The sequence below is a fragment of the Urocitellus parryii genome, unplaced genomic scaffold (genome assembly GCF_045843805.1).
Source record: "Urocitellus parryii isolate mUroPar1 unplaced genomic scaffold, mUroPar1.hap1 Scaffold_86, whole genome shotgun sequence".
NCBI lineage: Eukaryota > Metazoa > Chordata > Mammalia > Rodentia > Sciuridae > Urocitellus > Urocitellus parryii.
In genome coordinates, this window is record NW_027554202.1 from 1,097,456 (window position 1) to 1,112,759 (window position 15,304).

The 15,304-nt window shown below is 43.1% G+C and overlaps 1 pseudogene; it reads left to right on the top strand.

Annotated features, from left to right (window-relative positions):
• The first annotated feature begins 13,191 nt into the window (after positions 1–13,191).
• LOC144253020 (potassium voltage-gated channel subfamily A member 6-like) lies at positions 13,192–14,792 on the top strand (annotated as a pseudogene).
• Positions 14,793–15,304: the final 512 nt, after the last annotated feature.

Here is a 15,304-nt window from a genome sequence, read left to right on the forward strand (position 1 = left end):
TATATGGCTCATTGTTTGAGCTCTCTTGGGTTTAATCCCTAGTACCACCCCCTCACCCCCACCCACACTCTAACAAAAAGAGAGAAAGAAAAAAAGAAAAGAAAAGTGATAGTAATACAAACTGTTGGATGGCTTTGCCAGATGCAGTATTTATTTAAACTATCATTTTGTTTCCCTATGAGTCATTGAATCTAATGGAAAGGAACATTAATAGTTTTGATGAAATTGGGGGAGTGGGAAGGAGGTGATGAGGTTCTTTAAACTTCTGACCCATAATTATTCCAGAAACTCTAGTTTTTGTTTTGTCTTTTGTTGTATTTTTTTAAAATTTTGTCTTTTAAATTAGAGTAAACAGGGCCTGGGAGGGCGAGAAGGACAGTTCTAAGGCAGGCAGCATCATCCTATTCTGACCTCTGGTGCCATAAGCCTCTGTGCAGACCCTTCCTCACAGAGAAGCCCCATTCCATTCTGTCCTTGTCATGAGCACTGGCTATTTTCCTTAGATGTTCCCAGGATGTTCCGTCAGGACTCCTTAGGCATGCATTATTAATTCTCTTTTCAAAGGACCTGGAAAGCTGTCAAGAGGGTGTCCTGGCTTCCCTGGAAGCCCATGACCCATCCTCTCTGCTGTCTGAAGAGCAGATCTTGATAAAGGTATTGAGACTTTGTATTGTGGCTTCACCTTCCTCAGAACTATATTCTGAGTATAGAAGAGTGCTTCTTAATTCCCATTAATGTTTCTGACCTAATGGCTTCTTTTTAAGTAAGTTGTGTCCAACATAGCATTTTATTTTCCACAACATGGCAAGCTTACCCCCATCCTCTGTCCTCTGAAGTGCTCCTTTATCCTTCAACTCTCAGCTCAATAGTCACTTCCTCCCGAAAGCTTCTCTATCCCTTCCTCTGCCCCTGCCTTTCTCCTATGGCATGCACCCTGGCAGTCCTTCACTCCACAAGTGTTGCCAGCTCATCAGGCTGAGGTCCTTAAGAATCGGGAGGCTGACTCCCAGCTGTGCCTTCATGTGGCAGAACTCTGTACACCACTGTGTACAGTGGTGACCAAGCCAAGAAAGCAGTTCACAGCAATGTGATGGTATGAGCTAGTAAATCAGTGAATTTATTGATAGGATAAAATATCTAGAAATTACTAATCATCTCTTACTCAATGTTTACAGTATAATGTGTGGTTCTTCAAAGTGACAATCATAAGATGGGTGTGGTGGTGCAGGCCTGTAATCTCAGCTAGTTGGGAGGCTGAGGCAAAAGGATCACAAGTTCAAGGCCAGCCTGAAGCAACACAGTGAGACCCTGTCTCAAAATTAAAATAAAAAAAATAACAATTTTAAAAGGCAGCTTGGTGGTAAAGCACTCACAGTTTTAATTACCAGTAACTCTGTGGAACACACTAAAGAAAAGAAAAACTGACAATAATGAATGATTCTCTAACTAAGGAGAATATTCTGAGAATAAATACCTTCTCCAACCTAATATGTGCTGTGGGAACACTTGATGGTACCACTGCATTTCTGAGTAAACATGACAGTGACCAGGAAGAGAACATTTTTAACATTATGTTTTCCTCCCATAAATTTTCCAAAACTATAAGCATTCCTTGTTTCCTAATCCTAACCCTCCCACCATCTCATTGCATGTTCTAAAATAGATGGTCCATCAGAAAATAATCCAATATTGTTGTGCTGTTTTTCTTCTCTTTTGAATATGGGATATTACTATATTTCAGAGGATGGTCTTGAACTCTTAGCTGAAATGATACCCTTGCCTCAGCCTCCTGAGTAGCTGGTTCCACAGGTGCATCATGATGCATATAATTTGAATATTCTTTTGTAAGATTCAAATTCATGCTGAGTCTGTATCATTGTCTGTCACTCAAACAGTTCATTCTAATCACAATTCAACAAACTGTGACATCATCAGATATGGTGAAAACTGTCACTATTCTTTGAGAAAGGACCTGTAAATGTCTGCAGATGTGTCTTGTGTAACCTGAACAGTCTTTAACAAAAGGACAACGAGAGATTATTAAAAAATAAACAACCATGACCTTCTCCTGGATAGTCATTTGGAATATAACAAAATTTCATTCCATTAATATTAATTTACTAAGTGACTTTAATGTGCTGGCTGCATGGGGCTATATTAGTCTAAGGTTGCCCTTCAAGTGTCTCAGTAGAATGGGGAGGGAGACTTAAAAATTCCTCAGAGGTTTATTCAGTGTTCACAGATACAAAGGTCACAGATTAAACTAAACAACAAACACATTTTATTATTAGGCAAAATGATATTTGAATTCTAGAAATTGCTGTTATTATGAGGGTCCTGCTCCTCTCAAACTTTCTTTTAGTGCTCCCACAGGAAATCTTTGATATCCAGAGATATCCATATGAGACTCTCATTTGCCTGCAGAACTGTGTCTGGAAAGGAACTACCATCTTGGGTTGTGAAAACTTCTGTTAACAAGCCAATAGCTGGTTTTAAAATGATTAATTATGGTGCATGGGATAAGTTCTCTGAGATAAAATATATGAATGCATAACTCATGAAGCTGGCAAACACATGAGAGCTAATTTAATTCTATAACTGAGACAACAGAAAAGTGCAATTTCCAACAAGAGTCACAAGAATCAGAGCTCATACCCATACTGGCATTAAGGTGCATCTGTGATTGCCTGGGGATGGTGCTGGAAGAATCCCAAAAGGGCACAAGGAAACTTTGTAAAAGTGAGTAATTTAGTGATTACATTTTATGAAGATAAAACCTAGATAAACCATTAGAAGACTTACCAATAAAATAATAGTATATAATAAAGTAAAACTCAGCAGGGAATTATACACTAGTGAGCAGAGACTGTATATAATCTTTTGTAGGGAAATGCCTAAACATTAGTTATGTACATGAACAAAGAAAATTGAACTCCATTATTGAAGTTTTAAGGCTCCATTATTATTAAGAAACAGTTTTAAAACATCAGATAATACAAATAAAATAATAAAAGAAATGGGAATTATCCATCCACTTTCAAAATTTGAATTCATGTGAAAATCTATGCTATATATAAATTTTAAAATAAAGTTACAGAAGGGGAGGTGTTCATATCTGAATTCATGACCAATGGAACTCCACAACATGTACAACTGCAAGAACAGGATCCTAATTAGACATAGTTATACTCCATGTATGTATAATATGTGAAAATACACTCTACAGTCATGTAAATCTAAAAAACAAAAACAAAATATTTTGAAAACTTGCATAGGAGAAGATGGAATAGAAAATGAATTCAAGCATTTAATTCATGATAGCTATAAAAACAGAAAAGCATACATTCTATTTGATAAAATATCCTCTTTACTAACAAGATTACAGTAAAGAATATTTATGTCTTTTTCAGTTTTAAAATATAAATATAACATTAAATATTATTATAGCATAATATCAGAGACAACAGAAAATGCAAACGTGGCATTCATATTTTTAACAAAACACATTTTCCCAGATTAAAAAATAATATTCAGATGTATCATTTGCATATTTTTTAATGTTAATTGTTTTTGTATAGATAGACAGAATGTCATTATTTGTTTATTTTATGTGATGCTAAGGATCAAACCCAGTATCTCACATGTGCTAGGAAAGTGCTCTGCCACTGAGCCACAACCGCAGACCTCATTTTTATATCTTTAAAAATTTTTTTAATTGATTTTATAAAAATAAATGACAGCAGAATGCATTACAATTCTTATTACACATATAGAGCACAATTTTTCATATCTCTGTTTTTATACAAACTATGTTGACACCAATTTGTGTCTTTATACATGTACTTTGGATGATGATGTCTATCACATTTCACCATCCTTGCTAAACCCCCAACCTTTCTCTTCCCCTCCCACTGCTCTGCCCTATCTAGAGATGTCTATTTCTCCCATGCTCCACCTCCATACGCCACTGTTAATCAGCCTCCTTATATCAGAGAAAACCTTTGGCATTTGTTCTGCGGGATTGCCTAACTTCACTTAGTATTATCTTCTCCAACCATCCATTTACCTGCAAATGCCATAATTTCATTCTCTTATATTGCTGAGTAATATTCCATTGTGTATATATGCCACATTTTTTATCCATTCATCTACTAAAGGGCATCTAGGTTGGTTCCACAGTTTAGCTATTGTGAATTGTGTTGCTATAAACATTGATGTGGCTGTGTTCCTGTAGTATGCTGATTTTAAGTCCTTTGGATATAGACTGAGGAGAGGGATACCTGGGTCAAATGGTGATTCCATTCCCAATTTTCCAAGAAATCTTCATACTTCTTTCCATATTGGCTGCACTAATTTGCAGTCCCACCAGCAGAGTATGAGTGTACCTTTTCCCCACATCCTCACCACCATTTATTGTTGTTTGTCTTCATAATAGCTGCCATTCTAACTGGAGTGAGATGAAATATTAGAGTGGTTTTGATTTCCATTTCTCTAATTGCTAGTAATGATGAACATTTTTTCATGTATTTGTTTATTGATTGTACATTATCTTCTGGAAAGTGTTTCTTCAGGTTCTTGGCCCATTTATTGATTTGGTTATTTGTTGTTTTGGTGCTTAGCTTTTTGAGTTCCTTATATACCATAGAAATTATTGCTCTATCTGATATGTGAGGTTTGAAGATTTTCTCCCAAGATGTAGCCACTCTATTCACTTCACAGGTTGTTTCTTTTGCTGAGAAGAAACTTTTTAATTTGAGTCTATCCCTTTTATTTATTTTTGATTTTAATTCTTGTGATGAGAGTCTTATTAAGGAAGTTGAGGTCAATTGAAATCATGTTATCTGTTCAATTTTCTTTGTTAACAATAGAAAACAGAGCATTAATCACCTCTGTCTATATCTTCTAAGCAGGAATGTGAGTAGGCATATTGGTGAGGAGGGATTAGGTTTTGCTGCAGTAACAAACAACCTCCAAGTGTCAGTAGATTACAACAAAGGACTGTTTATTTCTCAAACTACTTATTGAGCATTCGTGGAGTTCTGTTTTATCTTTAGTCTGGATGATAAACTTATGGGGCTGCCAACTTCTCAAGTGCTAGGGATTATTATGGTAGGCAAAAAAATTCTAACAATTGAATGCTGCAGGTCAGATATAACACATGACACAACTTATCCTCTGAATCTGGGCACATAATTCCTACTCAATCATGTGATCACCAGGAAGAATCCTACAAAATGCTCAGGAGGTGGAGAGCTGGAAATACTTGATGAACAGCAATAACTACTACATTCTACCCTTTTGACCATGGAAAGTTTGGCTCCCAGTTGTGGTAGCTAACCCTAAAGTTCTACCCAGTCTTGGTGGTATCACAGTGAAGTTGTAGGATCTCTCATGGTGTAAGTAAGTAAGTAAGCTGTACATTAGGAAGTTGTATTTCTAGTCTCCACATTAGTTATGGGTGTAGATTTTTCTAATTCAGAGATTTATGAATGGAAAGGACAGTGATCCGCCCCTCTCCCACAACACACTATGCAGTGGTTCACTTGGAACAGGGAAACTGCATTAGGCATTCTTATTCAGAAGTGGGGAAAATGGAGGAAACAGAACAATCTCTGTTCCATCACAAGTCTAAAGTCCTGCTAAGCAGAGTTCAGTGTCACTCCGCTGCCCAGGAGGGGCTCCCAGTCCACTGTATTCTGGCCCTTGGCTTCTCCCTCCGAGGTCCTTCTTTGTGTTATCCTCCTGGATTAGAGCTGAGATGGGCAACGAGATGACATCTTCCCTGGGACCTGAGCAGCTTCCTCTTTCTTCCTGTCCATAAAAATTTAGGGGCCTACAGGTTCCGAACAGTGGTGAATGGCTACAGGTCATGGTTCCTTTGATGGAGTGTCTGTGTTAGAGTTGAGATCTTGAATGTCCCCCAAAGGCCCATGTGTTGAAGGTCTGGTAGCCTTGTGTCACTATTGGGAGGTGGTGAAACCTTTAGGAGCGAGGCCTAGTGGAAGGAAGGTAGGTCATTGGGATGTCCACTGGAAGCGGATATTGGGATCCTGGACTCTTCCCCTCTCTTTCTCTCTCTCTCTCTCTCTCTCTCTCTCTCTCTCTCTCTCTCTCTCTTTGCTTTTCTGGTGCCATGAGGTGAGCAGCCTTCTCCATCATGGGCTCTCAGTATGATGGATTGTGCTGACATAGGCCCAAAATGATGGGACTAAGTGATCATGGTCTGAAAATTCTGTAGCTCTGAGTAAAGATAGCTGTTTTTCTGTTAAGTTGATTTCTCAGGTATTTCATTACAGTAATAGAAAGCTGACTAGCACAGCTTTTCCTTCTCTAAACCAGTCAACTTGTGCCAATAGCCAATAATCACACTTACACTTTTTTCTCAATGAACTTAACAGTGGGTAATACAAGTCTTTTCTGTTTTCTGTGAGAAGTTACAACTTTGTCTCAATCTTTCTCTGTTTCCTAATTCATTTTGTCCAGTTCAAAGTACTTTTATGGAATCAACAGCCTCAAACTTTTGCTCTAATCTACCTTAATCCATTCAGAAGATTTGTTCTATGAAGCAAGCCTGGGTCCTAGTCAACCTATACTACACAAAGATGTTTTAAATCTTATTTACTTATTTTGGGTGATGAGAAGCAGTTACCTTTGTCAACCCTGAAAATGCCCTACCATTTTGGACCCTCCTGTCCTCTTCATCTCTTCTTGTTCACTGGCCAACTCTATTCTGAGCACATTGTCTTTTTACCCACAGCCAAGAGTAGCCACTGTATGATAGTAACAATCTGTTTTTGAACCTCTTTCTAGATATGCAAGTTTTAATCGGCCTTCTAAATGATTATAGGCAACAGTTTTAAAAAATGTTTTGTTAAATTTGATAGGGATTGCATGCAGTGGTCCATCATCTGGCCCCTGAGCCAACATCACAAATTTTAAGTATGGTTATCACAACTTCTCACTTCTGGGCACCAATATCTAAATCAGTTTGTAGAGACACAATTACACAATGGTAGTAAATCAATCCCTGACTGCCAGAGGCTTAGAACTACAAAGGGTTGCTTCCTAGTCATGCTACTGTTGCTTTGGCTGGGGGTCCCGCTTCATGTCACCTCACCCTAGAACACACTTCTGATGGATCAGCCATCATCTCGAGTGATGCTGGTTAAGAAAACTTTGGGGCCCTTCCCCAAAGTCAAATTACAAACAGTCCTTCTGTTTGTAATTCACTGGCTGGACCTACTTTCCTGGTACCATCCAGACATATGTGAGCTAAAGAGCCCTGAGAGCAGCTAGAGCTGGAGAAATTTGGAAAACAGCACTCATGACTATAGCAATAAGGGGATGGCAGGAGGAAGCAGACTGCATACTTGTCATGCTAGCAATCTCTCTTGGAATCCTCCTGAAAGATAAGGGTTTTCTTATACATGTATTTCTTGGCACACAGAATCCTTTCCTAAGGCTGTCAATTCTCATGGCATGGACGTCTAATGCATTCCTTCCTCAATATACACTTCACTTAGGTGAAAGCTGTTAGATCTTTCTCTAGTGACTTCTGGAGCCTCATTGTCATTGTCACTATTTTTGTGATGGACATCCTCATCATCACTGTTAAAAACTCTGATTAAGCAGTTAAGTATAAAGAGTGCTTATCTATAGAACAGGTCTTTGCAATTTTCCTTCCCCCTGTCCCCTAGGTCATGGAGAAAGCCCATGAGGAAGGAAATGATCACACTGCTTCCAAGCACTAAATGGAAGGGGACATTAGGTCCTAGAATGATACTACTAAATATGTGCAGGGAACTTTAGTTTGTGGAAACAATGGGTGCCATCAACAGGAAATTAGCCCTCAAAGTAGAGGATATCTGATTTGTTTTTAATGGAATTCTTAGACAACCAAAATTTAGTACATTGTGTGTGTGTGTGTGTGTGTGTGTGTGTGTGTGTGTGTGTAGGAAAACAAAAGGCAAATAGCAAAAGTTGTCTGCAAAGTATAAAACCATCCAATCACCAGGTATTGTTCCCCAGGATTACTAGGGTTCAAAACTTTCTTCCCTCATTGCCCCAGTTGAGAAAGTAGGAGAAGATTAGGAGAAGGAGTGAAAATGGCCCAGTTCCCCTTGGGTAAAGGGGTAAATGAAGTACAAGAAAGAGAGGCTGGGTCTTGTGGATCATGATTGTCTTCTGTCAGAGGAACTTCCACATAGTACATCCTGAGGAACTGAAGCATAGAACAAGAGCCTTACCCAGAGATGAGACAGTGAGATGAGGGACACATGTCTGCATCTAATTGGCTTTGAATGGTTTGCATTCCATAGTGAAATGCTTAGGACCTGGTGATTTCTTAGGGAGCGTATCCTCATGCACAGGTGATCACTCAGCAAATGGCCAGGGATCTGACCATGTGCTACCCATCCTTACTGCAGGGGCCTGTGGGTAGGAGGCAGAGAGAAAAAACATTCCCACAGAGCCCTTGAAATAATGAAGCTGAGACTATAACCACTGTCTTCCTCTCCCAGAACACAACTTTAGGGGTTTGACTGCCAGGATAATGACCAGTGCGCTGCACATGCGCATGCGCGCACGCACACACACACACCACACACACACACACACACACACACACGTGCACACAGCAAAGTACTAAAGGTAACAAAAAGAAGCTTGGAAAATAGGGTAGACTAGGGCTGGGGATGTGGCTCAAGCGGTAGCGCGCTCACCTGGCATGCGTGCGGCCTGGGTTCGATCTTTAGCACCACATACAAAGATGTTGTGTCTGCCAAAAACTGAAAAATAAATATTGAAATTCTCTCTCCCTCTCTCTCTCTTTAAAAAAATAGGGTAGACTAATCATTTATATACCTGGGATAAGTACATTCTAGGGCCTGGGGCTGAATTAAGAATATCAATGATCATCAAATTATGTACCATGCTGTGCACTTATCTCAATTGGTACATACATCCAGGTGTCTATTGTCTTTCTTGAAGGCTTTAGTGTAATGTATTTAAGTATTTCTTGATTTTTAAATTAATTCATAATTATAGATTTCTTGTCGCCATTCCAGGCTTGAATTAACAATTGCCTCATTGATGTCTTCATTTGCATGTTTAGTTCTTCTCTCCAGTTTAACGTGTAAAAATGAGGTCTTGATAGATCCCATTGTTTAACCCTTCATGTTACCTTTCTCAATCAATAGCACCACTAGTTGCTCCAACTCCAAACCTGGTATTGCTTATTTCTCATGCCTATGGATTATCAATTCCTGCTGCTTATATCTCCTAAAGTCACCACCCTGATGCTCCCTGAACTCTCCACTCTGTCTTTAATCTCTTTTCATTACCCTAATCCAACTCACCACCACTCCTTCCCCAGACAACTGCGATTTCCTGGTCTTTGCCCTCATCTCTCTCCTCTACTTAAGAACTGTCACTGACTTCACATGGCCCTTAAGACAAAATCTAAACAGCTCACCCCCCAAGACCTTATCTCTTGCTTCTTCTCCAACATCACCTTGTACTTCTCTCATATGTGGTCTTATTTATGATCCTTTGACATCCATGACCTGTATAGCTCAGGGCTTTGATACTTACCTGCTCAGAATGCTCTGCCCTTCCTTGTTAGCATGGCTGCTGCATTCCCATCTTTGAAATCTCCATTGAAATACTACTTCTTCAGAGGGAACTTCCCTCACCAACCTACCCTCTTCAAAAAAAATCCCAGGTTCATTTCTGACATGGCCTCCCTTTCTCTAAAACATTTATACAATATGTAAATATCTTCTTTATTGTTTATCATGAAAATGTAATGTATATATTGCATTAAAATATAAACTTACAAGAGTAGATATTTTGTCTAGATCACTGTTAAATTCTCAGTGCCCGACACCATGTAGAGCACCCAGTAGTTGCTCCAATACAAGTTAAGTAAATGAACAGCCCCATATGAACATTGCAGACATCTGAATCTAGATACAACAACACAAGAAAACAATCTGTGCCAGTATGAAATTGTGCTGGGTGTGTGTTGGGAAATGATCACCTGTCACTAGAAGCAGCATTGCAGTGTCTACGGAAGGAGCTGAGCCTCCCTGTCTTCCTTCACCTGGGAACTGGCACTTCTGAAGGTGTGATTTGATTCATCCTTAATATATACTTAGGAAGAATGATCTAGGCATAGGGATTTTCTTGAGCTAAGGAATGAGTCTATTTCACAAAAGAACTAAAAACAGAACTCTGATTCATGAACTTGCTAATGGCTTTTCCCTCTCAGGGGATCCTCCCCGTGCACAATGAAACCTTTCTTGGGGCTCAGCCTTATGCCTGATGTGAAGGTTGACCACAGAACATCAGTTTTGCCTGTAGGGTGGCAGGCAGCACTTGTCAGGCTTAACTGGCTGTGTACCCTTCTGGCAGAATTCAAGGTTCTTCCCATTATTCTTTGTTTCAAAGTTACTGACCTAGTTGACAATCTCCTGAATAAAAGCGCCAATGATTCAAATGAATATGCCAGTGAATAATTGACTATAAAATTTGAAAACAAATCCAAAAAGAATCAAGGGCCAGCCAGTTTATAAACCAGAGAATATTATAGAAAATTAGATAGAGATAAAAAAGTATCTCCTATGTTGTGTTTATTGCTGTTTCCCTTTATTTTTTTATTTTTTTGAATGGAACAATTTTTGCATGAAGACCAAATTGCTTAATTACAAAGGCTGTAAAATGGGAAAACTGGGTAAACCAGTATACTAGCTTTCTCACCTTTCAGTGAAACATGCAAGGGAGAGGAGGGGGGGGGGAACGGATACTAACAGTGTAGAAAACAAGCAGAAGCTGTCGCATGGAAGACCTGGTGAGGAACAAAGTAGAGAATACAGTGAGTTCTAAAGCTAGCATCTCCCTTACCCACTCACCACCTGACCTCTTCCCTAGAGGTCCAGAAGCCTTAGTTCCCTCCTCCCCTTCACCCCCTCTGGGAGCAAATGCTGCTGAGAACAACTGCAGTTTTAAAACACTTTGTGCAATACAAAGAACTCTTCCATGCATCTTGTGGTTTGAGAGTACATTTATGTATCGTTCTCATTGCTATCTTCAATGAACTCTTACTAATATAGAAGCAACCACACAAAGACACCTTGTAGTTGTTAGCTAATTTTGGCCACAGCCAGGCAAAAAGGAGAAAACTGAGGCATAGAAAAGCAAATGTCAATCTACCTGGAAGTAGCAGTTTGAAAAGAGGAGCCCTCCCCCTATAGACCCCCAATCAGCTGGTGTAGTGAAGAAAGACTATTTGGTGAAAGGCAGAAATGGATAGAAAGCCACTCTTACTTGTATGCTCTTAGAGAGTCAGGGAAATAGTTAATTGGTCCCTAATAACAAACTTTGTCCTATCCAAATATTGGTGAATGGGTCTTCATTGTAGCCTGGTCTAGGAGCAGAGGCCATCTTTCTGATAAAGCACTTAGAATGTGGCTGGTACACATTAGATGCTTAATAAATGTAGATTTTTTTTAATTAGCCTCCGACATACCTTTTCTTCCACCTTTTCCTCCCTTTTCTTGGCTGTGCAATAAGCAGAAATTCCAGGTGCATTCCAGGGAGGCTGGAAGCAAAGGCTTCCCCCAGGTGTATTTTCCTGGCTGTGATGTCTTTGATGCCACCGTCTTCTGGTTCTTTCTTCACTGGGGCTGCTACCTAACCCAGGACTCCCTGGGAGAAGGAAGACTTGTGATGTGAAAGGCATTGGCAGGCTTCCCAACCCTTTCCTACTATCGCTTTGCCATCCTGGGAGAGTTGCAGCCTCGCCTTCCCAGATTTTCAAAGAGATATTCCCTGGGGGAATTGCATTGGAATACAATCTAATTTGGAAGCTTTCAAGACATTTCAGAAATACTTCCTTTTTCTTTTTCTCCCCCCTCCTGTCTTTCTTTTTTTCTTCTTCTTCTTCTTCTTCTTCTTCTTCTTCTTCTTCTTCTTCTTCTTCTTCTTCTTCTTCTTCTTCTTCTTCTTCTTCTTTACAGTAGGATATTGGAGAAACCAGCATATGGGTCTTTGTAAATACAGAGAGACAACATAGGATTTAATTTTTTAAATTAGATGTCTGGATGACTGGAGGCACACTGCTCTGTATCAAGAAGTGGGAGGGGTGTGTTGAGGTGGGGGTGAGGTGTGATTTCTTATTGATCAAACACTGCGCAGGTCAACTCGGTAAACCCATATGAGAAAAGCTGATTGCGGCAATTGGGGAGGTGTGGTATTAGGGTACTGGCTCCCGTTTAGGGGGACCATGAATGGTGATTGTGTGAAAGCGAGAGGCGTGCCAAGAGAGCGCGGGGAAGATTACTGGGGAGGCAAGTGTGTGTCTATTTCCACAGCGCCCGGGCTCCCTGCAGCCCCTGGCTGGGTGTGGGGTGTGATGTGGGAGTGGGGTGGGAGGGGGCAGCAGGCTGGGCCTGCCACGTCACTTGGAGAGTGTGTTGGGAAGGAAGGGCAGAGCCGAGAGCCAAGCCGCTGCTGCTGCGGCGGCGGCAGCGAAGGCTAGAGTCGTGGGGAGGTGGGTCCCTGCGCTCCAGCGCCAGGGCAGCCTCAGGGCCCTCTCCGAAGCTTGCGGAGCAGCTCCTGGGGAGGAGGTGGTGTCTGTGGCGGCTTTAACCACGACCTTGGCCAAACCAAACCCTGCGGTGGACCTAGGGCGGAGGCCGAGTCCGGGCAGGAGTCTGCCGAGCTGGAGGGAGGCGCATCTGGCGCTTCGGTACCAGCGGCAGCCGGGGGCTTGAGCTGTTGGAGAAGCACAGTGGGAGCTGGGAAGAGCCAGCTCGTCTGGAGGGCGGACCCCAGCGTCCAGGAGCCCAGCCTCAGGCACAGCAAGGGGCGAAGCCACGCGTTTTTTCGGACGGCCAATTTCACGCTCCAGTTTGAGATTCCAGGCATCCCAGTAAGCACCAGTACCGAGGCGCGGGTATCAGAAGCAGGAGCCAAATCCTCTGCGCCCAGGTCACCTCCCAGACCTATCCTTGCAGGGATCAGGGCTTCAGGGCTCACCAACCCAAACGCCAGGTCAGACCGCTAGCTTGCAGGAGCACGAGCCCCACCCTAAGGAGGGAGCGCCACCGGGAACTGGGAAGCCCGTGCAGCACGCGCGAGGTTGGGTCGTGGGCGCCATCCTAGTGGCGGGGAGCACACAGCCAAGAGGACATGAGATAGGAGAAATCCCTTACGCTGGCAGCGCCAGGGGAGGTCCGTGGGCCAGAGGGGGAGCAACCGGATGCCGGAGACTTCCCGGAGGCCGCTGGCGGCGGGGGCTGCTGTAGTAGCGAGCGGCTGGTGATCAATATCTCCGGGCTGCGCTTTGAGACACAGCTGCACACCCTGTCGCTGTTTCCTGACACACTGCTTGGGGACCCTGGCTGCCGAGTCTGCTTCTTTGACCCACTGAGGAATGAATACTTCTTCGACCGCAACCGGCACAGCTTCAAAGCCATCCTGTACTACTATCAGTCGGGGCCGCCTGCGGAGGCCGGTCAATGTGCCCCTCAACATCTTCATGGAGGAGATTGGCTTCTATCAACTGGGGGATGAAGTCTTGGCGGCCTTCCGGGAGGATGAGGGCTGTCTGCCCAAAGGTGGAGAGGACGAGAAGCCGCTACCCTCCCAGCCCTTCCAGCGCCAGGTTTGGCTTCTTGTTGAGTATCCTGAGAGCTCCGTGTTGGTCATTCTCATCTCCATCGTCATCTTTTGCCTTGAGACCTTGCCCCAGTTTCGTGCAGATGGTCGCAGTGGAAACAATGATGGTGGTGTGAGCCGAGTCTCCCCAGTTTCCAGGGGAAGTCAGGAGGAGGGGGAAGAGGAAGATGATTCCTATACATTTCACCCAGGCATCACCTCTGGGGGAATGGGGACAGGAGGTTCGTCCTCACTCAGTACTCTTGGGGGCTCCTTCTTCACAGATCCCTTCTTTCTGGTGGAGAATCTGCATTGTTTGGTTCACTTTTGAGCTCCTGGTGTGCTTTTCTGCCTGCCCCAATAAGCCGGCCTTCTTCCACAACATCATGAACATCATTGACTTGGTGGCCACCTTCCCCTACTTCATCACCCTGGGCACTGAATTAGTGCAGCAGCAGGAGCAGCAGCCAGCCAGTGGAGGGGGTGGCCAGAATGGGCAGCAGGCCATGTCCCTGGCCATCCTCAGGGTGATCCGCCTGGTAGGGGTGTTCTGCATCTTCAAGCTCTCCCGCCATTCCAAAGGCCTGCAGATCCTGGGGAAGACCTTGCAGGCCTCCATGAGGGAGCTGGGCCTGCTCATCTTCTACCTCTTCATTGGAGTCATCCTGTTTCCCAGTGCCGTCTACTTCGCAGAGGCTGATGATGATGATTCACTCTTCCCCAGCATCCCAGATGCCTTCTGGTGGGCAGTGGTTACAATGACCACAGTGGGTTATGGAGACATGTACCCCATGACTGTGTGGGGCAAGATCTTGGGCTCTCTGTGTGCCATTGCTGGGGTCCTCACCATTGCCCTGCCTGTGCCGGTCATCATTTCCAACTTCAACTACTTCTACCACCGGGAGACAGAGCAGGAGGAGCAAGGCTAGTATACCCATGTCACTTGTGGGCAGCTTACACCAGACCTGAAGGCAACTGACAATGGACTTGGCAAGCCGGACTTCTCTGAGGCCCCCCGGGAACGGAGACCCAGCTACCTTCCCACTCCACATCGGGCATTTGCAGAGAAAAGGATGCTCCAGAGGTTTGATCCAGGCTGGCAGAGCCTGCATGAGAAGGGGTGTACTAAGTGATCTAACTCTTAGGCTTCTTTCTCATCCTCATAACTCTCACCCTAGATCCAGCTGACCTCTTGACTCCCTCCCCCTACACCCAGTACATGGCAACCAGGACCAAATACCTGGACTGTCAACCTTGTTGCTTGACCTGTACAGCATTCAAGGTTTATCTAAGTCACCTTTTTGAAATTGCAACTGTGCCACCCAATTATGTCCATCTTCTCTCCTGTGGATGAGATATACTGTTCTGTCTGACCTTCCCTCAAGACTCTGATTTTTCCTGTCTGGAACTTGTCTTATCTTTAGGAGCAGAAACGTTAATAGGATGGAAATCAGCCATACTTGGGTCCTATTACTCTCCTTATTTTCCTTTGCTTTGGGGGGCATGTACCTGTCTTAGCTTCTTGATAACTGGTGGAAGCTGGGAGATGGAAACAGTACTCAATGTGCTGTTTCTTGCCATGAACTGTAACACTTTCTGGTCATCCTGCAGAGCACCCTCTATAGAGACTTAGTTGTACAGCCTC